The 27,141-nt window shown below is 44.5% G+C and overlaps 3 protein-coding genes across 26 annotated transcripts in view; 2 read left to right on the top strand and 1 right to left on the bottom strand.

Annotated features, from left to right (window-relative positions):
- The window catches only part of LOC126069575 (protein EOLA1-like), a 117,963-nt gene that overhangs the window by 13,349 nt on the left and 77,473 nt on the right, over positions 1–27,141 (top strand). The window lies entirely within an intron of this gene.
- The window catches only part of LOC126069572 (heat shock transcription factor, X-linked member 3-like), a 187,885-nt gene that overhangs the window by 89,619 nt on the left and 71,125 nt on the right, over positions 1–27,141 (bottom strand). The gene's annotated exons all lie outside the window — the stretch shown is intronic.
- Positions 1–27,141, top strand: part of LOC126069576 (protein EOLA1-like) — a 65,847-nt gene that overhangs the window by 13,023 nt on the left and 25,683 nt on the right. The window lies entirely within an intron of this gene.

Here is a 27,141-nt window from a genome sequence, read left to right as displayed (position 1 = left end):
CCTAGATGATGCTGTCATTCTCTTAATCGTCCCTGGTCCAACCCTCACGTGGATGACATAGAATGTCATCCGGTTAGAAGAATTCTGTCACTCCCAGGATGAGGGAGGCCATCAGGCATGTGCTGGTCCTGGCCAGCAGGAGGCCTGGGCTCCAGGGACCACTCCAGCAACTTCTAGGAGGCCAGTCTTTCCTGCACCCAGCACAGGAACGTCAGCTCCATGCTGGCTTTCCTGGCGCACAGCCAACAAGGACAGCCAGGGCTGCACACTAGGCCCCTCACCACCTCCACTGCACTGGCTTGCAGAAGAGCAGCCTCTCGGGGTGTGCGCAAGGGAGCCTCTGAGCCTAGCAAACAGGGGACCACACCGTGTTGTTGGAGAGGAAGAAAATGCCAATTAAGTACCACTGACAAGACTAGGTTTAGGAGGGGCTGATGGGCTGGTTCTGGTATCCCTCAACTCGCTGCCCGACACTGCTAGAGAAGAGTGGTGCCAGCCAGTGGAGAGTAAGCTGATGGCGTGGCTTTCCGCTGAAGATCTGAGACCCGCCTCAGGCCCTGCTTTCCCAGGCAAGCACCTTCATTTGGAGCCCTCAGGTTCCTCCTTTCCTAGAGTGTGGGTGCGCACGCAAACACACATGCACAAGGGCTCCCAAAGGCTGTGAACATAGGGTGGTTTCCTCGCTTCTGTCCAAAGGTGGTTGCTATGAGAGTGATCAGTGAAAGCCACAGCAGGACAAATACTGGTATACAGGAGAATGCGTTGTGGCCGTCCAGTTTGTGAACCAGCGGCATCTAAAGAAAGAAACAGTCAAGGTCATGCTGATGCAACATCTGCAAGTAGTCAGAGGAAGCCTGCAGCCAGAGCCTCACTAGACACCCCCAGCAGGTTTCAGGGAGGGAAGTGAGCACTAGAGGAAAGAAGTGACACGACGATGGTCATCCAGCTCAGGGCCATTGTTATGTGTGTCCTCCGCTGCTGCACTATCACATCCATGGAGCGCAGGAACAAGGCGGACCACACGATGTAGTAGAGGACAACCAGGCACAAAAAGGACATGAGAATCCACAGGGGACACACACAACCTGAGGGGAGGAGGAGAGGCATCTCTGCAGCTTCCACCACAGCAGATGGAGGCGTTGGCAAAGCCCTGCTGGGTCTCTCTAGTTAAGACAGTGCAAGACTACACAGTGCAAGACGGAATAAGGACAGTCCTACCTCCCGGGACAGCTGGGGGGACAGCATAGTGTTTTTAGCACAGAACCTGCGCTCGGGAATGTTTTCCATGGGTCACTGTGGAGGTAGACAAGCCTTCCTCTGCCCCTACTGCTTGTCAGTCATCCAGTTCTGTTAGCATCCTGGCTCCCTGAGGGCCCAGGGCAGAGCTGTCACCCTGCGGACAGAGACACTCTCTCGCCCTCTCCCTTCACAGGCAGCACTCTGCATCCTGCTCCAGCTACTTGGCAATGTATTTGGGAACTCACTCCCCGGAAACGTCAGCTGCCTAGCTTTCTACAGACCCCCTGGCTAAATTTGTAGATAGACGCCGGGTGCCTACACTCCCCCGTCCATGTCTCCACGCCAGTGCAAGCTCTGTAAGTTGCTGTGGGACCAGAAAGATCTTACTCCACCTCATACAGCCCGCAGGTAACAGTGGAGGCATCAGCTGGCCAGGCTCTTGCATGGCCCCCAGCCCCTTGGACTACTTTCTCAGTTATTCATTTTTCCTTTATTCACCATCATACAGGGAAATTGATTTTTTTCTTTTGTGTACAGTTCTATGACTTTTAACACATATACAGATTCATGTAACCACTGCCGCAAGATGGATACAGAACAGTTCTACGGCCCCATAAAACACTCCCATGCTAGCCGCCTTTACTGTTGCACACTCTCCCCACCCATAACCCCTGGCAACCACTATCACTATACTTTTGTCCTGTCTAGAATGTTATATAAATGGAATCAAACAGCATGCAACTTTTTCGCACGGGTTTCTCTCAATCAGCATGCCTTTGAGCTTCATTCCCTTTGTGTGTATATGGACGCTGTGTATATATGGACGCTGTGTGTATACGGACAGGTCCTTCTTTTATATTGCAGAGTGGTATTCAATGGTATAGATTGACCTGTTTGCCTGTCCATTCACTGACTGAAGAGTATCCAGTTTGGAGCTATCACAAATAAAGCTGCTACAAACCTAAGTTTTCATTTCCCTAGGGTAAATACCCACCCACGTATCTGGCACTTTGTCGTACCGTGGGAACTTGAGTGTTTGCTCTGATGCTGGCAGCTATGCCAGCAGTATTTAGGTACCAACAGGGTCACCCATGGCAGACAGGTGTCAGCTTTCAGACTAAGACAGACTAGGAAGAAGGAGCTGGCAGTCTGCTTCTGAAAAGAATTAGCTAGTGGAAACCTTATGAATAGCAGCGTAACAGCGTATGATATAGTGCCGGAAGATGAGCCCCTCAGGTTGGAAGGCACGCAGAAGACGATGGGAGAAGAGCTGCCTCCTCAAAGTAGAGCCGACCTTAATGACATGTATGAGGTCAAGTTGTTGGGACCTTCATTTGCTGATGTGGCACGACTCAAAATGAGAAGAAGCAGTTGCAAGCATCAATTAATGATTGGAACATGGGATGTACAAAGTATGAATCTAGGAAAATTGGAATTCATCAAAGATGTAATGGAACACATAAATAGCAGTATCCTAGGTATTAGTGAGCTGAAATGGGTTAGTATTGGCCATTTTGAATCGGACAATTAAATGGTGTACTATGACAGAAATGACAACTTGAAGAGGAATGCTGTTGTATTCATCATCAAAAAGAACATAACAAGATCTATCCTGAAGCAGAATGCTGTCAGTGATAGGAAACTATCCATATGCTGAATAGGTATGGTGAAAGGATTCAACCTTGATGCACACCTTTCTGACTCATAGTGACCCTGTAGGTCAGAGTAGAATTGCCCCATAGAGTTTCCAAGGAGCGCCTGGCGGTTTTGAACTACCGACCCTTTGGTTAGCAGCCGTGGCACTTAACCACTACACTACCAGGGGTTCTCTGCTCTAGACAGGATACTATTTCTCACCTGGGCATTGAGAAATCAGAGCTGTGGCAGGAAAGCACAGCCAACTGTTCTTAATTAGTGGGGCTGTGACACTCATTGTGCCGAAACCCACGCACAATATGAGGAAACAAAACATGCTCTCTCTTCTCAACACAAAAGTCGGGAAGTTCCATGGAAGGGTGGTCTGAGAGTCAACTAAAAGACCAAATGCCAACATTTACCACATCCACAGGGCAGAAATGCTGCATTTCTCCCCTATGAATTGGCTCAAGGGCTTAAGCACAACTGATGCCACTACAAAATGTAAAATTAGATACGCTGTGGAAAATCCACAAGTCCTGGGTGGCACGAAGAGTTAAGGACTTGACTATTAACTGAAAGGTTGGCAGTTTGAACCCGTTCAGAGATGCCTCAGAAGAAAGGCCTGGCAATCTGTTTTTGAAAGATCAAGCCTTGAAAACCCGAGGGAGTGCAGTTCTACTCTGAAACACATGGGGTCACCGTGAGTCAGAATCAACCCAATGGCAATGGAGTTTGTTTTTTGGGGGGGGTATGGTGGATGGTCTAACAATTTATTTGATGAAGAGCTGGTTGCTATGTAAATGAAATGCGCCTCTTCTTTCAAGATCACCAAAAAGTCTCCTGATGCATACCTTTATACACTATTTTTACTGCAAAGCCTAGAGTTTCAAAATAAAAATGACACCTCCAATCCTATATTCAAGTAGGTGGGAGGTAGGGGTGGAAAAGTGTGGGAGGGAGGGAAGCAAGCTGACAGCAGCCAACAATGATTTGTGTAAGTAGGTCTGTCTGGCCTTCCCAAAAGGAGCCCTGGTGACTCAGTGCTTAAGGCACTCGATTGCTAACCAAAAAGTCAGGGTTTGGAGATTTAGGTTCATAGTTTCATCGTACATCCCACTTAATCGGCCTAATAATATGTTTAGTGCTTCTGTTCTACTTCCTAGTTTCTTGTGTAGTGCCTGAGGTCTTAAAAGCTTGCAAGCGGCCATCCAAGGCACAAAAATCGATCTCTCTTCCTGTGGAGCAACAGAGGAAGAAGGAGCTTCGGGAACAGGAGGAGGATATGGAATGTGTTGGTAACTGCCTCCATGAACAACTGCCTCATTGTCTTGAGACCAGAGGAACTAGATGGTACCCGGCTACCATGACTAAATATTTTCATCATAGATTCTATAGCAGTATCCTGATCAAAAGGGGGAAAATGTAGAACAAAATCTCATGCACTCCAGACTTCATGGAGCTGTGAAAGTTGGATGAACTCCTGAAAATATTGCCCCGAGATAACCTTTAAAGCTTAAACCAAAATTATCTCTTGAAGTCTTCCTAAAACCAAACAATGGCTTAGCTTACCTGGTCAAAAATGTCAGCCTTATAGAATGCAACGAGAATGAAAATACTTCCTATCAAAACCACTGGGACATAGCAAAAGCAGTGCTCAGAGGCCAATTTATATCGATAAATGCACAGATACTATGGAAATGAGGAACACACAATTTACAAAGAAAAACGTCTCAGCACAAAAGAGTAAGTGGAAAAATGAAATTGTTAACACACACAAAAAGGCATCAAAATGACAGCACTAAACTCATACTTATCTATAACTACGCTGAATGTAAATGGACTAAACGCACCAATAAAGAGACAGAGTCTCAGACTGGATAAAGAAACAGGATCCATCTATATCCTGCCTACAAGAGACACACCTTAGACTTAGAGACACAAACTAAAACTCAAAGGATGGAAAAAAACATATCAAGCAAACAATAAGCAAAAAAGAGCAGGAGTAGCAATACTAATTTCTGACAAAATAGACTTTAAAATTAAATCCACCACAAAGGATAAAGAAGGACACTACATAATGATTAAAGGGACAATTGACCAGGAAGATATAACCATATTAAATATTTATGCATCGAATGACAGGGCTGCAAGATACATAAAACAAACTTTAACAGAACTGAAAAGTGAGATAGACACCTCCACAATTATAGTAGGAGACTTCAACACACCACTTTCGGAGAAGGACAGGACATCCAGTAAGAAGCTCAACAGAGACACGGAACACCTAATTACAACAATCAACCAACTTGACCTCCTTGACTTATACAGAACTCTCCACCCAACTGCTGCAAAGTATACTTTTTTTTCTAGCGCACATGGAACATTCTCGAGAATAGACCACATATTAGGTCATAAACAAGCCTTAGCAGAATCAAAACACTGAAATATTACAAAGCATCTTCCTTGACCATAAGGCCATAAATGTGGAAATCAATAACAGGAAAATCAGGGAAAAGAAATCAAATACTTGGAAACTGAACAATACCCTGCTGAAAAAAGACTGGGTTATACAAGGAGGGAATAAAGAAATTCATAGAATGCAACGAGAATGAAAACACTTCCTATCAAAACCTCTGGGACACAGCAAAAGCAGTGCTCAGAGGTCAATTTATATCAATAAATGCACACATACAAAAAGAAGAAAGAGCCAAAATCAGAGAACTGTCCCTACAACTTCAATAAATAGAGAGTGAGCAACAATAGAATGCATCAGGCACCAGAACAAAACAAATAATAAAAATTAGAGCTGAACTAAATGAATTAGAGAACAGAAAAACAATTGAAAGAATTAACAAAGCCAAAAGCTGGTTCTTTGAAAAAATTAACAAAATTAATAAACCATTGGCCAGACTGACTAAAGAAATACAGGAAAGAAAACAAATAACCTGAATAAGAAACGAGATGGGCCACATCACAACAGACCCAACTGAAATGAAAAGAATCATATCAGATTATTACAAAAAATTATACTCTAACAAATTTGCAAACCTAGAAGAAATGGATGAATTCCTGGAAAAACACTACCTACCTAAACTAACACAATCAGAAGTAGAACAACTAAATAGACCCATAACAAAAAAAGAGATTGAAAAGGTAATCAAAAAACTCCCAACAAAAAAAAGCCCTGGCCCGGATGGCTTTACTGCAGAGTTCTACCAAACTTTCAGAGAAGAGTTAACACCACTACTACTAAAGGTATTTCAAAGCATAGAAAATGACGGAATACTACCTAACTCATTCTATGAAGCCACCATTTCCCTGATACCAAAACCAGGTAAAGACATCACAAAAAAAGAAAATTACAGACCTATATCCCTCATGAACATAGATGCAAAAATCCTCAACACAATTCTAGCCAATAGAATTCAACAACATATCAAAAAAATAATCCACCACGACCAAGTGGAATTCATACCAGGTATGCAGGGCTGGTTTAATATTAGAAAAACCATTAATGTAATCCACCATATAAAGAAAACAAAAGACAAAAACCACATGATCTTATCAATTGATGCAGAAAAGGCATTTGACAAAGTCCAACACCCATTTATGATAAAAACTCTCACCAAAATAGGAATTGAAGGAAAATTCCTCAACATAATAAAGGGCATCTATACAAAGCCAACAGCCAACATCACTCTAAATGGAGAGAGCCTGAAAGCATTTCCCTTGAGAACGGGAACCAGACAAGGATGCCCTTTATCACCACTCTTATTCAACACTGTGCTAGATAGAGGTCCTAGCCAGAGCAATTAGGCTAGACAAAGAAATAAAGGGCATCCGGATTGGCAAGGAGGAAGTAAAATTATCTCTATTTGCAGATGACATGATCTTATACACAGAAAACCCCAAGGAATCCTCCAGAAAACTACTAAAAATAATAGAAGAGTTTGGCAGAGTCTCAGGTTATAAGATAAACATACAAAAATCAGTTGGATTCCTCTACATCAACAAAAAGAACATCGGAGAGGAAATCACCAAATCAATACCATTCACAGTAGCCCCCAAGAAGATAAAACACTTAGGAATAAATCTTACCAAAGATGTAAAAGACCTATACAAAGAAAACTGCAAAGTACTACTACAAAAAAAAAAAAAATTTTTTTTTTTTGACAAGAAACTAAAAAGGACCTACTTAAGTGGAAAAACATACCTTGCTCATGGATAGGAAGACTTAAAATAGTAACAATGTCTATTCTACCAAAAGCCATCTATACATACAATGCACTTCCGATCCAAATTCCAATGACATTTTTTAATGTGATGGAGAAACAAATCACCAACTTTATATGGAAGGGAACGTAGCCCCGGATAAGTAAAGCATTACTGAAAAAGAAGAAGAAAGTGGGAAGCCTCTCTCTACCTGATTTCAGAACCTATTATACAGCCACAGTAGTCAAAACAGCCTGGTACTGGTACAACAACAGGCACATAGACCAATGGAACAGAATTGAGAACCCAGATATAAATCCATCCACATATGAGCAGCTGATATTCGACAAAGGCCAGTTAATTAGGGAAAAGTTAGTCTTTTTAACAAATGGTGCTGGCATAACTGGATATCCATTTGCAAAAAAATGAAACAGGACCCATACCTCACACCATGCACAAAAACTAACTCCAAGTGGATCAAAGACCTAAACATAAAGACTAAAACGATAAAGATCATGGAAGAAAAAATAGGGACAACGTTAGGAGCCCTAATACAAGGCATAAACAGAATACAAAACATTACTAAAAATGACGAAGAGAAACCAGATAACTGGGAGCTCCTAAAAATCAAACACCTATCCTCATCTAAAGACTTCACCAAAAGAGTAAAAAGACCACCTACAGACTGGGAAAGAATTTTCAGCTATGACATCTCCGACCAGTGCCTGATATCTAAAATCTATATGATTCTGTCAAAACTCAACCACAAAAAGACAAACAACCCAATCAAGAAGTGGGCAAAGGATATGAACACGCACTTCACGAAAGAAGATATTCAGGCAGCTAACAGATACATGAGAAAATGCTCTCGATCATTAGCCATTAAAGAAATGCTAATTAAAACTACGATGAGATTCCATCTCACTCCAACAGAAAAGGCTGGCATTAATCCAAAAAACACAAAATAAATGCTGGAGAGATTGGAACTCTTATACACTGCTGGTGGGAATGTAAAATGGTACAACCACTTTGGAAATCTATCTGGCGTTATCTTAAACAGTTAGAAATAGAACTACCATACAACCCAGAAATCCCACTCCTCGGAATATACCCTAGAGATATAAGAGCCTTCACACCAACAGATATATGCACACCCATGTTTATTGCAGCTCTGTTTACAATAGCAAAAAGCTGGAAGCAACCAAGGTGTCCATCAACGGATGAATGGTTAAATAAATTGTGGTATATTCACACAATGGAATACTACGCATCGATAAAGAACAGTGACGAATCTGTGAAACATTTCATAACATGGAGGAACCTGGAAGGCATTATGCTGAGTGAAATTAGTCAGAAGCAAAAGGACAAATATTGTATAAGACCACTAGTATAAGATCTTGAGAAATAGTATAAACTGAGAAGAACACATACTTTTGTGGTTAGGAGGGGGGAGGGAGGGAGGGTGGGAGAGGGTTATTTACTGATCACTTAGTAGATAAGAACTGCTTCAGGTGAAGGGAAGGACAATACTCAATACATGGAAGGTCAGCTCAACTGGACTGGACCAAAAGCAAAGAAGTTTCCGGGACAAACTGAATGCTTCGAAGGTCAGCGGAGCAAGGGTGGGGGTTTGGGGACTATGGTTTAAGGGGACTTCTAAGTCAATTGGCAAAATAATTCTATTATGAAAACATTCTGCATCCCACTTTGAAATGTGGCATCTGTGGTCTTAAATGCTAACAAGTGGCCATCTAAGATGCATCAGTTGGTCTCAACCCCCCTGAGTCAAAGGAGAATGAAGAACACCAAGGTCACACGATAACTATGAGCCCAAGAGACAGAAAGGGCCACATGAACCAGAGACTTACATCATCCTGAGACCAGAAGAACCAGTTGGTGTCCGGCCATAACTGATGACTGCCCTGACAGGGAGCACAACAGAGAACCCCTGAGGGACCAGGAGATCAGTGGGATGCAGACCCCAAATTCTCACAAAAAACCACACTTAATGGTCTGACTGAGACTAGAGGAATCCCGGCGGTCATGGTCCCCAAACCTTCTGTTGGCCCAGCACAGGAACCATTCCCGAAGACAACTCATCAGACATGGAAGGGACTGGACAGTGAGTGGGAGAGAGATGCTGATGAAGAGTGAGCTACTTGTATCAGGTGGACACTTGAGACTGTGTTGGCATCTCCTGTCTGGAGGGGGGATGGGAGGGTAGAGAGGGTTGGAAGCTGGCAAAATTGTCACGAAAGGAGAGAGTGGAAGGGCTGACTCATTAGGGGGAGAGCGAGTGGGAGTATGGAGTAAGGTGTATATAAACTTATATGTGACAGACTGACTTGATCTGTAAACGTTCACTTGAAGCTCAATAAGAATTTCAAAAAAAAAGTCAGCCTTGACCATTATGCTCTCTTAATAGCTATCTTGTTATAGTTGTTATTAGATGCCTTCAAGTCGATTCTAACTCATAGCAACTCTATGTACAATAAAACGAAACACTGCCCAGTCCTGTGCCATCCTCACAATGGTTGCTATGCTTGAGCCGGTCCTTGTAGCCACTGTGTCAGTCCATCTTCTTGAGGGTCTTCCTCTTTTTCACCGACTCTTTACCTTACCGAGCTGACATCCCTCCTGATAACATGTCCAAAGTACATGAGATAAAGTCTCACCATCCTCGCTTCCAAGGAGCATTCTGACTGTACTTCTTCCAAGACAGACTTGTTCATTCTTCTGGCAGTCCATGATATATTCAATATTCTTCACCAACACCTTAATTCAAAGGTATCGATTCTTCTTCGGTCTTCCTTACTCATTGTTGAGCTTTCACATGCAAATGAGGCAACTGAAAACACCATGGCTCCGGTCAGGCTCACCTTAGTCCTTGAGGTGACATCTTTGTTTTCAGCACTTTAAAGAGGCCTTTTGCAGCAAATTTGTCCAATGTAATGTGTCCTTTGATTTCTTGACTGCTGCTGCCATGGGTGTTGATTGTGGATCCAAGTAAAATGAAATCCTTGACAACTTCAATCTTTTCTCCATTTATCATGATGTTGTTTATTGCTCCAGTTGTGAGGATTTTTGTTTTCTTTATGTTGAGGTGTCACCCATACTGAAGGCTGTGGTCTTTGATCTTCATTAGTAAGTGCTTCAAGTCCTCAGACCGAGGGGATACTGAGTGGTTTAAAGTCAGGAAAGGTGTGTGTCGGGGTTGTATCCTTTCACCGTACCTATTCAATCTGTATATGCTGAGCAAATAATCCAAGAAGCTGGACTATACGAACAAGAATGGGGCATCAGCATTGGAGGAAGACGCAGTAACAACGTGCCTTATGCAGATGACACATTTTACCCATACCTACCCATTGCTGTTGAGTCAACTCCGACTCATAGCGACCCTATAGGACAGAGTAGAACTGCCCCATATGGTTTCCAAGGAGCGTCTGGTGGATTCAAACTTCTTACCTTTTGGTTAGCAGCCATAGCTCTGAACCACTACGACACCAAGGGTTTCCATTTTGCCCATAAAAAAAACCAGTCCTTCAATATAGCAACTTGAGGCTTGAATTTTTTCTTCAGTTCTTTCAGCTTGAGAAATACCAAAAACGTTTTTCCCTTTTGGTTTTCTAACTCCAGGTCTTTGCAAAGAGTGTGCAGAGAACTATCTATATGGGATCACACTGTCAACAGTAACTTGAAAGATTAGACAGGAACCTTAGGGGACAGTGAATTCATGTTAATGGGGAAGGAACAAATCAGAAAAGGAGGGTGAGAATGCTTGCACAACTCAAAGAATGTAATCAGTGTCACTAAATGGTACGTGTAGAAACTGTTGAACTGGTGTATGTTCTGCTGCGTATATTCTCAACAACAACAAAATAAATTTAAAAAAAAAGATAAATGACAGTGTTTCTTTAATGAGCACAATGTGCTGTGAGGAAGGTGGAAGGTATTTGGAAAATGATCAGCTTTTGGGGAAATGGTGGTAATCCTTTTGCTGGCTTCTCCTCAGCCACGTATCAATGATGTACGGCAGCTCCAAACTCCTCCCGATGACAATTCACCCTGGAAACTCTATTTCCCAGTGGACTACTGAGGGAAAAGAAAATTGTCAGAAAGTTAGAGCAGCCAGCTTTTGCTGACAAATCTGGACAGTTGGCTGTTTGGCAGCACACAGCATTTTATCTTATATGAGCCTGGCAAATCCCCTGTGGCTCCTGACCTTAAGGCTTCCTGGCAGGGGAGGCAGGAACTGTGAGTTCACCCCGAGGGCACTCTGAGATGTCCAGGCTTCCCATGCAGGTGTGAGAGGACTATGCAATAAGGTGGACTACTTCCTCTATTTTCAGCAAAGGCTTTACAGATCAAGTCGGGGGTTGGTGGTCCTAAGACTCAAAGTCAGGAGAGCAAGAAAAGGGCAATGAGCCCGGACCAAGTAGACTCAGAATTTGGAGGGCCACGAAGTATACTCTACGGGGCTGACCAGCAGTCCAAGTGACAAAGATCAGAGAAACAGGACAAATGCAAGCTGGCTATTTCAGGTGGCAATCCCTTAGGAAAGCCACAGAGGAAGCAGCAATATTAATCATCAGGCAGGTGGCAATAGTAATCATCAGGCAGGTGGCAGCACTGTGTGTCTATAGGTTTTACCGGATTGGACCTCAGTCATTATCTAGATAGACAGAACCCAGCACCCAGGGAAAGGCCTGCCAAGGCTAGAATGTGTGGCAGGGCCCCAACCAATCACAATGACCTCCAGATGGGTTCTGGAACCCAAATCAGATGCTGGGCCATCCCAGCTTCCTCGAGGCCTTAATGTAAGGAGGAAGGCGGCAGGAGCTTTTCCGGGGCACTTACTACTTAAGGTATGGGATGAATTCTAGGGGTCACCTACAGGTGTGCCGGAAAGGAGGGGGCGGGTATTCTATTATACTGCCAAGCTGAGTTCTTGATGCCTCCGGTGCTAGGAGACATTATTCTTTCAGCCACTTGTCTTTGGTACCTACCCCTGAGCATGATGGGGCAGCCAGGGGCTGGTCTAGAATGTGGGGGCCATCTTCCCACTGAGCTCTGCCAAGAAAATCACCCATCCACTGTGCCATGTAACGGACTGGGATTCAGCCTTGGGCTCCGTGCCACAGGGCACTAGCTCACTGTATGTCAATACCCAAAGGATACCAGTAGATGGAAACCTAACATTAGCATGTTCATACCAGTGGCCTCAAGAGCGCTTCAGCATAGGTACCAGATGGATTCACTCTCTTAGATTCCTCTCCCTTCTCACAGCAAACTCCTGCAACACCAAAGGAATAATTACCGCTCAGTGGGATATTGCAGGTGCTGGCCAAAACATAAACACTCATCAATTTAAACGGGCAAATACGGACTTCGGAAGAGAGAAGACTTCTCTTCCAGAGGCAATTATTTGTCTCTTTAGAATTTTTGGCCAATGTAGAACCCCCCACCCCCACCCATGGAACTCAGAAATGAGCATCACAGCAGTCTATCTGCATGGAAGGGGCTGGAGGGCGTCGGGCAGGGGACAGAGATTTAAAGTCCCCTGGCAGCCCTTAGCTCTTCTGTCCCCCACCAGCGGGTCTAACAGGGTGGGCCACTCAGAAGAGGCACTTCATCTTGCCACAGCCCCCGCAATGAGCCCTGGGAGATCCTGGCAAAGGATGGGAGGTCCCGCCTGGCTGGGGGCCTGTGCATCACCGGGGGCTATCAGCTCCCTCAGAGTCCCAGGAACACAGCAGCCCTCTGGTGAGTGCTGGTATGTCCTCTATTGCACCTGCTCACCCTCTGCAGCCTGCATCACGCTAGGTCCGCAACTGCTCAAAGGCCCCGCAGCGCACAGGCTGCCTTCCACACTCTGGGCTCTGGCAGACAAGCTTGATTGTGACTTGTGGGCTTTCCATCAGTTTGGTTCAAGGTCTTCCTGGGCTGTATTTATTGTTCTCAAGTCAAACAAACTCAGCACTAAAGGCCACCGAGCTCTTTTCTCTGCTGCAGAACTCACAACTGACCGATGGGCTGTGCATCTTTACCTCCTTGATCCTCATTTCCATATGGCAAAACTGAGGCCCTGGAAGACTGGATCCCTTGCCTGAGGTTCCATAGCCAATAAGTGGCAGAGCACTGACTAAAACCCAAGGCTCTCAGCCCCCAGGCAGGGGTCTCTGCAGCATACTATAACCCCAAGGTGGTGGAGTAGACTCTGACTCACAGTGACCCTACAGGACAGAGTAGAACTGCCCCTCCCCCCTATAGTGTTTCTAAGGCTGTAATCTTTACAGAAGCGGACTGCCCCATCTTTCTCCCATGGAGAGGCCGGTGAGTTCAAACCTTTTTTTTTTTTTTTTGCTTAGCAGCCAAGCACTTAGCGACTGCACCACCTTGGCTCCTACAGCGTACTATATTGCCCCCGCTAAAGTCGGGCTGTTAGAAAAAGTGCAGGCAGCGAGTCAGACGTAGGAAGAAATTTACAGGCATAAAGAGAGATCTATGGGATTGAGGGAAACACTGGTTGCATAGTGGTTAAGAGCTACAGCTGCTAACCAAAAAGTCAGGAGTTCGAATCCTCTAGGCGCTCCTTGGAAACTCTACGGGGCAGTTCTACTCTGTCCTAGAGGGTTGCTTTGAGTCATAATCGACTTGACGGCAGGCAACGGGTTTCGTTTTTTTCATGGGGTTGAAAGAGGACAAAAACTCCAAGGTTCTTCGAGAAGGGCCTGGATATTGAGCTTCTCAGCCTCTGCCCGAGGTCAGGCCAAAGTTTAACAACTTGCTTCATTAAGAGAGAAGCTCAGGGGTCCCCACCCCTACTGCTGCCCCACCCTGCCCCTTTGGGCCAGAATTCAGAGTCCAGGCCCCCACAGCCACAACACGCCCACTCTCTCAGGCCATCATTTCCTGTGGATGCCGACAAGGAGGAAGGGAGACAGGAGGCAAGGATATTTAAACAGTTTCCCTTTCTCAAAGTATCAGCAGAAGTTTCTACCCACCATCCTTCACCATAGCTACAGCGCGATGAAAAGCAAGCATCCAGAGCTGACCCGGGGGCCTTGTAAAGACCCTAAAGGGCCTGCAGGAGCATCAGGAAAATGATGACCTTCGGTCCCACCCACCAATACGACGGAGTGCATTGTCTTCTATTTTTTGCTTTCACAATTGGTCACCTCTATACGGCTTACGGTAACTTTCTCCCAGCCAGAATATTTGCGGAAACTTCTCTTCCCCAGCTTCGTACAAAATTGCCATCATTTGGGACAATGCTTTTGGTGATGCTTTTAAAAGCCAGAAAGTGTACTACCATCAGGATAATTCCCCATAAAACAGCATGGGTGGAGATCTTCCATTTACAAAAATAATTTCTATGTACAGAAAGTCAGGAAGAAAATGAGGCCTCGTTCAGCAAAGGTGCGTTACACCAGTGACTGGCAATGAAATAAGTACAGACAAATAGAACACGATGCAGACCATTTCGGAACGTGTGATAATCCAGTCCTGGGCCAGCATATTCTACCTTTCCTCTTTCTGTCTGTTAGAAACCAATGACAACAGGTTTCTCAGCAAATGAGGCTGTAAACATGAGGGGATGTTTAACCCAGTTCAGAGAACAAACTGTCTCCAAGGTCTCTGACAACACTCATTTGCATATAAATAATTAGCATGCTGATTTGCAATGATCCTTGCCCACTCATTACCCCATACGCAATCAAGACCTCTACTTGGCAATATTTTGTTAGCTGTTGATATTATCGTTTCTGCTTGAGAATAATAAAAATCGATCCTTTTACAGTAATCCACGGTTCACCATCGTGGCAACAGGCTCCCCACTGAATCCTCACTAAAGACCGTTTAGAAAACGTCCGCCAAGGCCCGATGCACGAAGACCCAGAGGCAGTTTGCCCAGTTATTACCAGGACCAGTTCCTGCTGAGTCGATTCCAATTCCTGGTGACCCACGTGTTGTCAGAGCAGAACCACGCTCCACAGGGTTTTCAACGGCTGATTTCTCGGCAGCAGATCACCAGGCCTTTCTTCTGAGGCATCTCTAAGTGGCCTCGAACGTCCAACCTTTTTGGTTAGCAGCTCAGTGTGTTGACCGTTTGCACCACCCAGGGACTCCTTCCCCGTTTAGGAGGAATATAGGAACTAAGACTCTACTTAAGAACCAAGATGCCCGCAGCTTTAAGAGAGTGTAAAGGAAAAGAAAGAACCCTGTATCTGTGTTATTTTTACAATTTAAGAATAAATCTATCTAGCGTGAAAGTTCTCAGGAAAAGGGTAAAGACATGTTCTCCTAACTCCTGCAGTCCATAACCCCTGATATCTGCTCCATAGAAGGGAGCTCAGAGGCCATCCAGGCCCACTCCCACCCCAGGCAACAAAACGCTCAGCAGAAGTTCAGAAACCCCGCTTCTGCTTAAAGACCTCCAGAGCCCAGGAGCCTCCCGTGTCCCAAAGCTCTGCCCATCAACCAGCGGCTCAAAGCGTTACCCAGTCTTTCCTTACACTGGGGGGCCAAAACCAGCCTCCCTATAATTCCTACATATTGGTCCACGTTTCAAGGGGGACCCCTCAATGTTCCTGTGGCCCTCGATGTGGGACTTTTGGCATACGTGCTGTCACTGGACCATCTCAATGGCCCGGCCAAGCAGATGCTATGACTCTCCAGGTTTTAAAGCTGCGGCCCTGGAGGCTGAGAGAAGCGTGGCAGCCACTCAGGGTTGCAGAGTGGTGATGGGCAGAGGAAGGGTTTGACCCCATGTGGGCAGTCTCCACCTTTCATGTCATTTTCACTATCCCACCTTGCCGCTCTCACGCATTAGGGGGAGAAAAAGCTGCTCCTGCTTGCCCAGCGGATGGTTCATAAAGGTGGGAAGGGGGAGAGTAACTGAAAGCCCCCTCTACACACTCTCCCTGAGAGAGCCTGCTAGTCAGGTGACTTTAAACCCCCACACAGGGGGGCCCAGACCTGAATTTCTGACCCAAACTATCCCAAGTTCAGGGGCAAAATGGCCACCCTCGGGTCTGCATGCCCCACAAGCCCTCAAGTTCAGCAGGTACCAAGCTGCATTTACCAACTGTCCTTCATCCCTGATCTTGCTCAGAAATACTGTTCTCTACCCAGGAAGCCAGGCCAGAAACCTGCAGGATTCTCCTAGACATTTCTCTTTCCCTCATCCACCTGCCCTGCTTTGACGTCTCTTGCTGTCTGCCTCTTACCCGCCATCCCCACCACAGCTGCCTTCTTCAGACCACCATGCGAGCTCAGTTAGACAAAGTCAACAGCTTCCTAAATGGCCTCTCCGCCTCCAGTCACATCCCCCTGCTGCCATGCGGACTGCCACCAGAATGACCCAATATGGCAACCTAGGTGCCTCCCCTGCTACGAATCTTTCCATGGCTTCCTGTTGCCACCAGAGGTGATTCTCAAGAAAATCACGAGGTGTGTGGCTGCGGCATCTGTACATTTTGAAAGCCCCCTAGGCAATCTGAATGATTCAGCAGTGTTTGGGAACTAACGGTAAACGAGGCTAAGTTCACATCATCGGTGATCTGATCCCTGCCTACCTCTCCCGTCATTGTTCCTGCCACACCCCCCCTTGGTAACTACATCCCAGCGATCCTAGAAACATACAATGTTCACTCCCACCTCTGTGCCACTACTGGGGCCAACCTCTCAGCCTGAAATGTTCTCTGTACTCTTGGCCAACCTGTACTAAGCCTTCAAAACTCCACTGAGAAGTCCCTTCTTCAGGAAGCCTTTCCTGGCCTGATCAGAACGGACCTGGTGCCCCTCCTCTGTGCCCACATAGCATCGCACGGAGGTCTCTATCACAGCACTTATCACGTTGGGTTGAAATGATCTGCTTATGTGTCTAACTCGCTGGCACACATATAAGCTCCTCGAGACCACGAAACATGTTTCTTCAACACTGGCAAGTGCCTGACACGTAACAGGTGCGAACCAAACGTGGACCTGAAATGAGCCTGATTTCAAGACCAGGCTATACACTGACTGACTGGAGCTTTGGGTTTCAGGCATGTCAACCCACTGCTGAGGCTCCGTCCCTGCATCTGCAAAGTCGGCATAACAAATCCCCACGTTCATCCACACACCAAGCTTTTCAACGTCTGCTAAGTGCCAGATACAGGCTTGCGTGCAGGCTGAATCAATTAACGCGCGTGAGGGTATTCTGTAAACTGTTCTGCAGTATCAGAAAGATAGCTGTGCAATTCCAGCCTTTGCTTAGTCTCTCTGAAACAGAAATAGCAATTTCATCCCAGAAAAGCAAGGTCTATGACGTGGAAGTCTCCATTAGCTTACTGCAGTTTCAGGGCAAGAAGGTCACTTAGCTCAAAGCGAACTGCTCGGGCCCAGAGGAGACGGAGGAATCGGACTCTGGGAAAGCCTGCGATAGTGAGAATCTGCTCCGACAGGGGCAGTGCTAATCTTCCGAGGGCACAGGCTTCACCGCAGAGCACCACTGAGGACAGGTCACTGAGTCCCAACCCTGTTGTCACTGACTTCTGCCTACCCTGCTCTCGGGTTTCCATGGCAATGGGTGTGGAGCCAGAGGCAGCAGACTAAAGCAGGCTCCACACGCCGGCTTCCTGAGGCTCCCCCAAGCCTTCCTGAGCTTTGTCTACTCAGTGGAGCTCTGGCTCACCTGAGACCTGCTACTACCAGGGGTGGGCAGCAATCTTAAGGTCAATCCCACAGAGCCCAGGGGAACCAAATTGGTTTGCAAACTGAGGGGACTTTGAGCCTAGAGTAGCTCTGGGCTCTTCTCTACCCAACACTGCTGTCCCTGATATGTTGTATTCTGCAGGCTCAGGGAGGGCTATATAATTCCCAAAGTCCTTGTACTAGAAGCTCTTAGGTCTGCTCTAAGCTCCCACTCTCTCTCCTACAGTTGCTCATCCTCTTGGGGGAAGTCCCAGTCCAAGGATTGCTCCTCAGAACCCAAGCTCTACAGGCATCTAGCAGTGACACCCTGTGACACCATGGCCACCCCCTCCAAAGGAATCTGATCTCTCATCCACCCAGAAGTGAACCAGGAACAGGGGAGCTATCAGAAGTTATGCTGAGAGCCAGGCAAGGAGAGGACAGAAGCACTTCCTTTATGTACAGAGTTCTCAGAAACTACAAGTCCACACTCACGGAACCAAGTTCTTATCACTCATCTCCTCTGGGTTCCACCCAGGCGATTACGCCTATCCCCAAGGAATCTCAAGGTTTGGTTAGGGGAGAAAATAAGACAGATGAAGCTTGTGTGAAGTGGATGGCCATTAAGGCCCTAACGGCCCACTTTGCGGTAATCATGTCATTTCACACTCAGTGCCAAATAGAGTTAACCTTCAGGGATCACAATTTAGCCCATGGGGCACCTGAATTGCTCATTCAATAAATATTTATTGAGCCCCTACTATACAGGTGGAAATCAGCCACAGCCTGTCCTGGGAGAGCTTACAGCCTAGTATGGAAGACAGGCGTTCACACAAAAGAATTGCATTCAAACAAAAGAATTCTGTGCAAAATACAGAAGATATCTAGAGCTGGACATAGATCATGGTGCCTGGAAACAACAGAAAAGGATTTCTCGGGAGGGGACACCCGAACAGGCCTTTGAAGGGTGAATGGCGGGGTTATACGGGGCAGACAAGGCAGAAAGAGGAGTCCAGGCAGAGGGAACATGTTCAAAGTCCCGGAACAATGTCGCTGGAGCCTAGATAAGGTGGAGGGGGGTGCAGTGATGAGATGTGAAGTTAGAAAGGTAGGCAAGAAGCAGGTCAACCTGCCAGGCTAAGTAGCTTGAACTATACCCTTTAGAAAAGTGAGGGGCCACCAGGGCACCTCTAAATATATTTCTTTGTTGTTGTTGTTGCTATTCTTCTTTTTGTATGTTCTTTGCTGGAAATGGCATGGCTTAATTTTCAGTCTGGAAACCCTTGGAATCCCCATGGGTGCAGTTCTACTCCGTCCTATGTGTTCACTATGAGTCCAAACTGACTTGGTGGCAACAGGTTTAATGACAAAGAAATAATACTTTAAATTTATTTTGAAAAACATCTTTTAAGAAAATAAGAAGAATACCTATGCCAGAACAGAATAATAGGGCAAAAAGAAAAAATGTTCAGCCTTGCTAGCAATCAAATAAACATAAATTTTAAAATGAGACACTAAGTCTTTGCCAGTCAAATTGGCAAAGATTTTACAACACCCAGTGATAGCAAGGAACAAGAAAAAAGGGCATGCACATATCCCGCCTCTAAAACAGTAATTGTTACTGGGTGATTCAGCGGTACCTATCAAAAGCCTCAAAGTCCCTGGTTGGTGCAGATGGTTAAGCACTCGGCAGCTAACCAAAAGGTTGAAGGTTCCACCCAGAGGTGCCCTGGAGGAAAGGCCGGCCAATCTGCTTCCCCAAAATCACACACTGATAGCCTCATGGAGCAGAGTTCTACTCTGACACACATGGGGTCACCATGAGTCAGAACTGACGAGAGGCAACTGGTGTTTTGATACCAAAAGCCATCAAAATGTACATTCATGAGGAGCAAAAAATTGCACATCTAAGAATTCCTCCAAAGCAGACAATCAAGGATTTCTGCAGACACTGACCAATGGAATGATCGCCTCAACGCTGTTTACAGCAGAGAAAGACAGAGAATAACCTAAACACCTAGCAGCGGTGGATGGGTCACGTAAATTCTGCTAGTTTCATACAATGGAAAGCTATCCAGCCACCGAAAGTGATACGGAAAAATAGTTAATTACAGGATGTTCAGAATCTATTAAGTGAAAAGGGCATGAAAGAGTATTATTTAAAATACACACACTTTTCGTGTCCGTGTTTAGAAAATAAGACTGGGTTGTTGTCGATGTTAGGTGCGGTCGAGTCACCTCTGATTCATACGGCCACCGTTTGTACAACAGAACGAAACACTGCCCAGTCCTGCACCATCCTCACAACCGTTGCTATGCTCAAGTCCACCCTTGCAGCCGCTGTGTCAATCCATCTCCTTGAGGCTCTTCCTCTCTTTCGCTGACCCTCTACTTTACCAAGCATGATGTCCTTCTCCAGGGACTGGTCCCTCCTAATAACATGTTCAAAGTACTTGACACAAACTCTTTCTTGCCATCCTCGCTTCCAAGGAGCATTTCTGGCTGTACTTCTTCCAAGGCAGACTTGTTCGTTCTTCTGGCAATGTATCACATATTCAATATTGTTCACCAACACCATAATTCAAAGGCATCAATTCTTCTTCAGTCTTCCTTATTCGTTGTCCAGCTTTCCTGCACTTACGAGGCGACTGGAAACACCACGGCTTGAGTCAGGTGCACCTTACTGCTCAAAGTGGTATAATTGCTTTTTATGTTTAAAGAGAACTTTTTCAGCAGATTTGCCCAGTGCAGTGCATCTTTTGATTTCTTGACTGCTGCCTCCATGGCTGTTGATTGCGGATCCAAGTAAAAGGAAATCCTTGACAACTTCCATCTTTTCCCTGTTTACCATGATGTTGCTGACTGGTCCAGGTGTGAGGAGGGTTTTTGTTTTCTTCGTGTTGAGGTGGAATCCATACTGAAGACTGAGGTCTTAGATCTTCATCAGTAAGTGCTTCAATCTTCTCCGCTTCAAACAACCTAGGCTGTGTCATCTGCGTATCGCACGTGGTTAATGAGACTTCCTCCAATCCTGATGCCACATTCTTCTTCTTCATATAGTCCAACTTCTCGGATTATTTACTCAGCATACAGATTGAATAAGTGTGGTGAAAAGATGCAACGCTGCCGCACACCTTTCCAGATTTTAAACCACACAGTAACCCCCCGTTCTGTTCGAATCACCGCCTCTTGGTCTAGGTATAGGATCCTCATGAGCACAATTAAGTCTGCTGGAATTCCCACTCTTCGCAATGTTATCCATAATTTGGAATGAGTCACACAGCTGAATGCCTTTGCATAGTCAATAAAATACAAGTAAACATCTTTCTGGTATTCTCTACCTTCAGCCAGGATCCATCTGACATCAGCAATGATACCCCTGGTTCCACGTCCTCTTTTGAATCCAGCTTGAATTTCTGGCAGTTCCCTGTCAATATGCTGCTGCAATCACTTTTGTTTGTTTGTTTTTATTATGCTTTAGGTGAAAGTTTACAGTTTGTTTGTTTTTATTATGCTTTAGGTGAAAGTTTACAGCTCAAGTTAATTTCTCATACAAAAACTTATACACATATTGTTATGTGACACCAGCAGGCTTCTGGTGTCCATTCAATCAGCTCCTGTCCCTTTCTACCTTCTCATCCCGCCTCCGGACAGGGGTTGCCCATTTAGTCTCATTTATCTACTTGAACTAAGAAGCACCCTCTTCACGAGTATTATTTTTTTGTTTTGTTTTACGTTTTGGAATTTATTTATTTAATTGAAGTTTAGATGAAGGTTTCCAAAACAAACTAGTTTCTCATCAAACAGTTAGTACACATATTGTTGTACGACATTGGTTAACAACCCCACGACATGTCAGCACTCTCCCTTCTCAACCCTGGGTTCCCTATTACCAGCTTTCCTGTTCCCTCCTACTTTCCAGTCGCAGCCCCAGGGCTGGTGCGCCCTTTTAGTCTTGTTTTGTTCCATGGGCCTGTTCAATCTTTCCCTGAAGGATGAACCTCAGGAGTGGCCTCACTACTGAGCTGAAAGGGTGTCCTCTGGACATACTCTCAGGGTTTCTCCAGTCTCTGTCAGGCCAGCAAGTCTGGTCATTCTTTTTGAGTTAGAATTTTGTTCTACATTTTTCTCCAGCTCTATCCAGGGCCCTCTATTATGATCCCTGTCAGAGCAGTCAGTGGTGGCAGCCAGGCACCATCTCGTTGTACTGGACTCAGTCTGGTGGAGGCCGTGGTAGATGTGGTCCATTAGTCCTTTGGACTAATCTTTCCTTTGTGTCTTTAGTTTTCTTCATTCTTCCTTGTTCCCAAAGGGGTGAGACCAGTGCAGTGTCCAAATGGCCGCTCACAGGCTTTTAAGACCCCAGATGCTACTCACCAAAGTAGAATGTAGAACATATAAACTGTGTTATGCCAGTTGAGCTAGATGTTCACCAAGACCATGGTCCCTGAACCTCTAAGCCCAGCAATTCAGTCCCTCAGGGAGTTTGGATGTGTCTATGGAGCTACCATGCCCTTGCCTTGTAGAGGTTGTGCTGGCATCCCCAGTATTGTGTACTGTCTTACCTTTCACCAAAGTTATTGGTTATCTGTTGTCTATTAAGTGTTTTTCCATCTCCACACCTCCCCTCCCTTGTAAGCATAAAAGATCATTTCTTTTTGTATGTAAACCTTCCCATGAGTTTTTACAATAGTGGTCTCATACAATATTTGTTCTTTTGTGATTGACTTATTTCACTCAGCATAATGCCCTCCAGATGCATCCATGTTATGTGATGCTTCACAGATTCATCGCAGTTCCTCAGCATTGCATAGTACTCCATTGTGTGTATACTTTACTTTGTCTTCTCGAGCCACCCTTTGAAATCTTCTGTTCAGCTCTTTTACTGCATTATTTCTTCCATTCACTTTAGCAGCTCTATGTTCAAGAGCAAGTTTCAGACTCTCTTCTGATATCCATTTTAGTCTTTTCTGTCTTTTTAATGACCTTTCACTTTTTTCATGTATGACGTCCTTGATGTCATCCCATAACTCGTCTGGTCTTCAGTCATTAGTGCTCAATGCATCAAATCTATTCTTGAGATAGTCTCAGGAATACTCAGTATTCCAGTACCAAAGCTTGTATTTTGGCTGTTGTGACAGTCATCTTCTATAGAGATTTACAGCCTTGGAAACCCTATGTGGCAGTTCTACTCTGTCCTACAGGGTCACTAAGAGTCAAAATTGACTCAAGAGTAACGGGTTTGGTTTGGTTTTGATTTTCTAAGTTTTCTATAATAAACACATGCTATTTTGCTCAAAAAAAAAAAACAATCTAAGAGTGCCTTTAAATGGTTATACCCTTCAACTCAGAACTTCCAATTTTAGAAATTTACCCTGATAATCAGATATGGACATAAATATGTATGTACAAGACCATTCATTATTTGTCTTTGCCCCCCAAAAAGGAAATCAACTAAATGTCCCCCAAATACCAATTATAAAGTATGATATATTATAGGATGGAACACGGCAACTATTAAAAATCATCAAGAAGAATATTGAAGACAGAAAATGAAGGAAAAGAAGGCAGATCATAAAATAGTAAATACAATAATATGAAACGAACTTTTGAAAACCATGTAGAAGAAGTACTGCAGGTATATGTACCAAAATAAACATCAACTGTGTTTTCTCCAAGTGATAGGACCACACGTGATTTCTTTATCTTCATTTTTCTCCTTTTTATACATTTTCTACACAGAAATTTTACATTCTAGGAAAAGATATTAGGGTTCCATTTAAGAAGTAAGGAGTGAGAACAAGTAGAGTACTGTAAGAATTCTTTCTGCTGCTATTTTGCTGTGTGGTGTTTCTTGCAGGGCATGCTGGCACCCCTTCACAAAAACCAAGAATCGGTCCTGAATGAATGGGAAGTATATAAATTAAAATAAATGACAAATGGGGCGATATATGAATATGTTGTCCGTGTAATGTTTTTAAAAGTATAAACATACAGGAATCTGGAAACTAATATATCAAGGTATGAAGAACGTTTAATTATCATAGTTTAGCCTAATGAGTAAAGCTAGTCTGCCTTGAGCATTGTGTTCTTTTCAGAACTATCTATATGGAATCAAATTGACAACAGCAACTTGAAAGATTAGAGAGGTACTTTTTTTTAGGGGGCAGTGAGTTTATGCTAATGGGGGAGGAACAACTCAGAAAAGGAGGGTGAGAATGTTTGCACAACTCGAAGAACGCTTTCAATGTGACTGAACTGCACGTGTAAAACCTGTTGAATTGGTGTATGTTTTGCTGTGTATATTCTCAACAATAACAACAAAATAAATAGCATAATGCCTGTGGTCTTAAAAGCTTGCAAGAAGACACAGAAGGCGCAACAAATGGTCTCTATTCAACTGAAGCAACAGAGGAAGGAGAGTCAGAAATAGGAGGAGAAAATAAAATGTGGCTAATTGTCTCCATTAACAATTGCCTCTTTTGCCACGAGACCAGAAGAACTGGATTGTGCCCAGCTACCATTACTGAACATTTTGATCAAAGATTCTGTAGCAGAATCCTGGTCAAAAGGGGAAAAATACAGAACAGAATTTCAAATTCTCATGGAATCCAGACTTTCTGGAGCCATGGAGGCTGGATGAATCCCTGAACTATTGTTCCAAGATAATCTTTACCTTAAAGCAAAAATATGCCCTGGAGGTGGGGCCAAGGTGGCGGAGCAGTCAGACACTTCCTGCGGTCCCTCGTACAACAAAGACTTGGAAAAACAAGTGCGTCGATTATATATGACAATCTAGCAGCCCTGAACATAAAAAGAAAAGTTGAGGAATCAGTCTGAGCAGCAAGGGGAGGGAGAGACAGTTCAGAAGTTCAGGAGTTGCCACGCCTGACCCACCGGGAAACCAGCACCCCGCAGGCCAAATCTGTGGGTACAAGCGTGGTGACACAAGCAGTGGCATTCCAAATGCGTTTTCCACGTTGGGAGAGACCAAGCGGTGGAGAGTCTACTCATGCCTCCAGAATCAGTGAACAATGGTGCTCAATTGGCAAAAGATAAGTACATGTGTCTAACCTACCATATGGAGCAAAAAATATCCCTTGGGAAAAACCTTGCTCCCACTTACCTACCCCCTTCCTGCTCTGCGCTGAGTCCCAGCTGGCTGCAACCTCTGGGCCGGAAGTAGAACCCGTCACGTGCCCTGAGCCATTCTCCCAGCCTTGGAGAGGAAATAAATTAACAAACATGGAAAAAATAATCTGCTGTCTCCCCTAAGCCACGAACTCAGGGCAGGAAGAGCTCCTTTGCCTAGGCACAAGCATAAGGGTCCACGGACACTGAATGCCTTCACCCCTACATAGGCCTTTGTGGGCCCATTTCAACAGTGTAGGCCCTCATTAGCACAGTACAGCTGGGTATATACCTGAAGTCTAACTTCAACTGTTTCAGCTATATACTGGACAGGCAGGTTCATGACATTTGACACTGTTCTGCCTATTAAGCAGGGTCCTCGCCTACCCACATCAGGGGCCTGTGAAATGCTGGCTCCACCCACGCCACCTAGCTACCTGCGACAGGGGTCTGGAATAAGTGGTGCATCCTAATCCTTACAACCAACACCACTGGATCTCACAGTCCAGGTGCAAAACCCACCCACCTATCCGTTCTAGGGAACACACTTTCCTCACAGATTCTCGGGGGTGGTTGTCAGCCCCCTGCCTTGTTCAGTGTCTATACCCCTACTGCACCCAGATACCTGTGACTACACCAATCACCCCTACTCATCTAGGATTGTAGGTGAGAGCCTGCACCACACACTTGGTAACCGACTACCTGGACATCTAAGCTGAATCAATACAAGAAAACTAAATGAACTCCTGGACTCACATTCCTAGTAAAAGATCTAACCACTTGGTGACAGGACATTAGGCCTTTAAAGGCACCAGTAATCAAATTAGCTCACTCGAGCAGCCTATTTGGGCATATCAAAACAAAACAAGGACCTAGGACACAGTAAGCAAACATGAAATAAATACAAGAACTTATGGATGGCTCAGACAACAGTCAATATCAAATCACATAAAGAGGCAGACCATGATGGCTTCAGCAAGTTCCCAAAACAAATAATCAAGAAATCTTTCAGATGAAGAAAATTTCCTGGAATTACTGGAGGTAGAATACAAAAGATTCATATACAGAACTCTCCAAGGGATCACGAAGGACATCAGGCAATATGCGGAACAAGCCAAGGAACACACAGATAAAGTAGTTGAAGAAATTAAAGAGGTTGTTCAAGAACATAATGAAAAATTTAACAAGCTGCAAGAATCCATAAAGAGACAGCAATCAGAAACTCAGAAGATTCACAATAAAATTACAGAATTAGACAACTTGATAGAAAGTCATAGGAGCAGAATTGAGGCAATGGAAGTCAGAATTAGTGAGATTGAAGATAAAGCATTTAAACCGACATATGTGAGGAAAAATTAGATAAAAGAATTTTTTTTTAAATGAAGAAACTCTAAGAATTATGTGAGACACTATCAAGAGGAATAACCTACGAATGATTGGAGTACCAGAACGGGGCGGGGGGCATAACATAAATAGAAAGAACTGTTGAACATTTGTTGGCTGAAAACTTCCCTGATGTCGTGAAAGATGAGAAGATATCTATCCAAGATGCTCATCCAACCCCACATAAGGTAGGTCTTAAAAGAAAGCCACGAAGACATATTATAATCAAACTTGCCAAAACCAAAAATAAAGGGTTTTAGAGCAGTTAGGAATACACAAAAAGTCAGCTACAAAGGAGAGTCAGTAAGAATAAGCTTGGACTACTCAGCAGAAACCATGCAGGCAAGAAGGCAATGGGATAACATATATAAAGCCTTGAAGGAAAAAAACTACCAACCAAAAATCATATATCCAGCAAAACTTTCTCTCAAATATGATGACAAAAAGCATTGCCCTTGAGAATGGGAACCAGACAAGGATGCCCTTTATCACCACTTTTATTCAACATTTTGCTGAAGGTCCTAGCCAGAGCAATTAGGCGAGAAAAAGAAATAGTGAGCATTCGAATTGGTAAGGAATAAGTAAAAGTATCTCTATTTGCATACGATAAGATCTTATACACAGAAAACCTACAGAATCCAGAAGAACTAATAGAAGATGTCAGCAAAGTATCAGGATACAAGATAAACATACAAAAATCAGCTGCATTCCTCGACAAAAGGAGAACCTCAAAGAGGAAATCACCAAATCAATACCATTTACAACAGCCCCCAAAAGATAAACAACTGAGGAATATATATAAGCAGAGATGTAAAAGATATATACAAAGAAAACTACAAGGGAGGCGGGACCAAGATG

Source organism: Elephas maximus, chromosome X (assembly GCF_024166365.1).
Source record: "Elephas maximus indicus isolate mEleMax1 chromosome X, mEleMax1 primary haplotype, whole genome shotgun sequence".
Taxonomy (NCBI): Eukaryota; Metazoa; Chordata; class Mammalia; order Proboscidea; family Elephantidae; genus Elephas; species Elephas maximus.
Note: the sequence above shows the minus strand (reverse complement) of the source record. Positions and strands in the feature narration are given on the sequence as shown.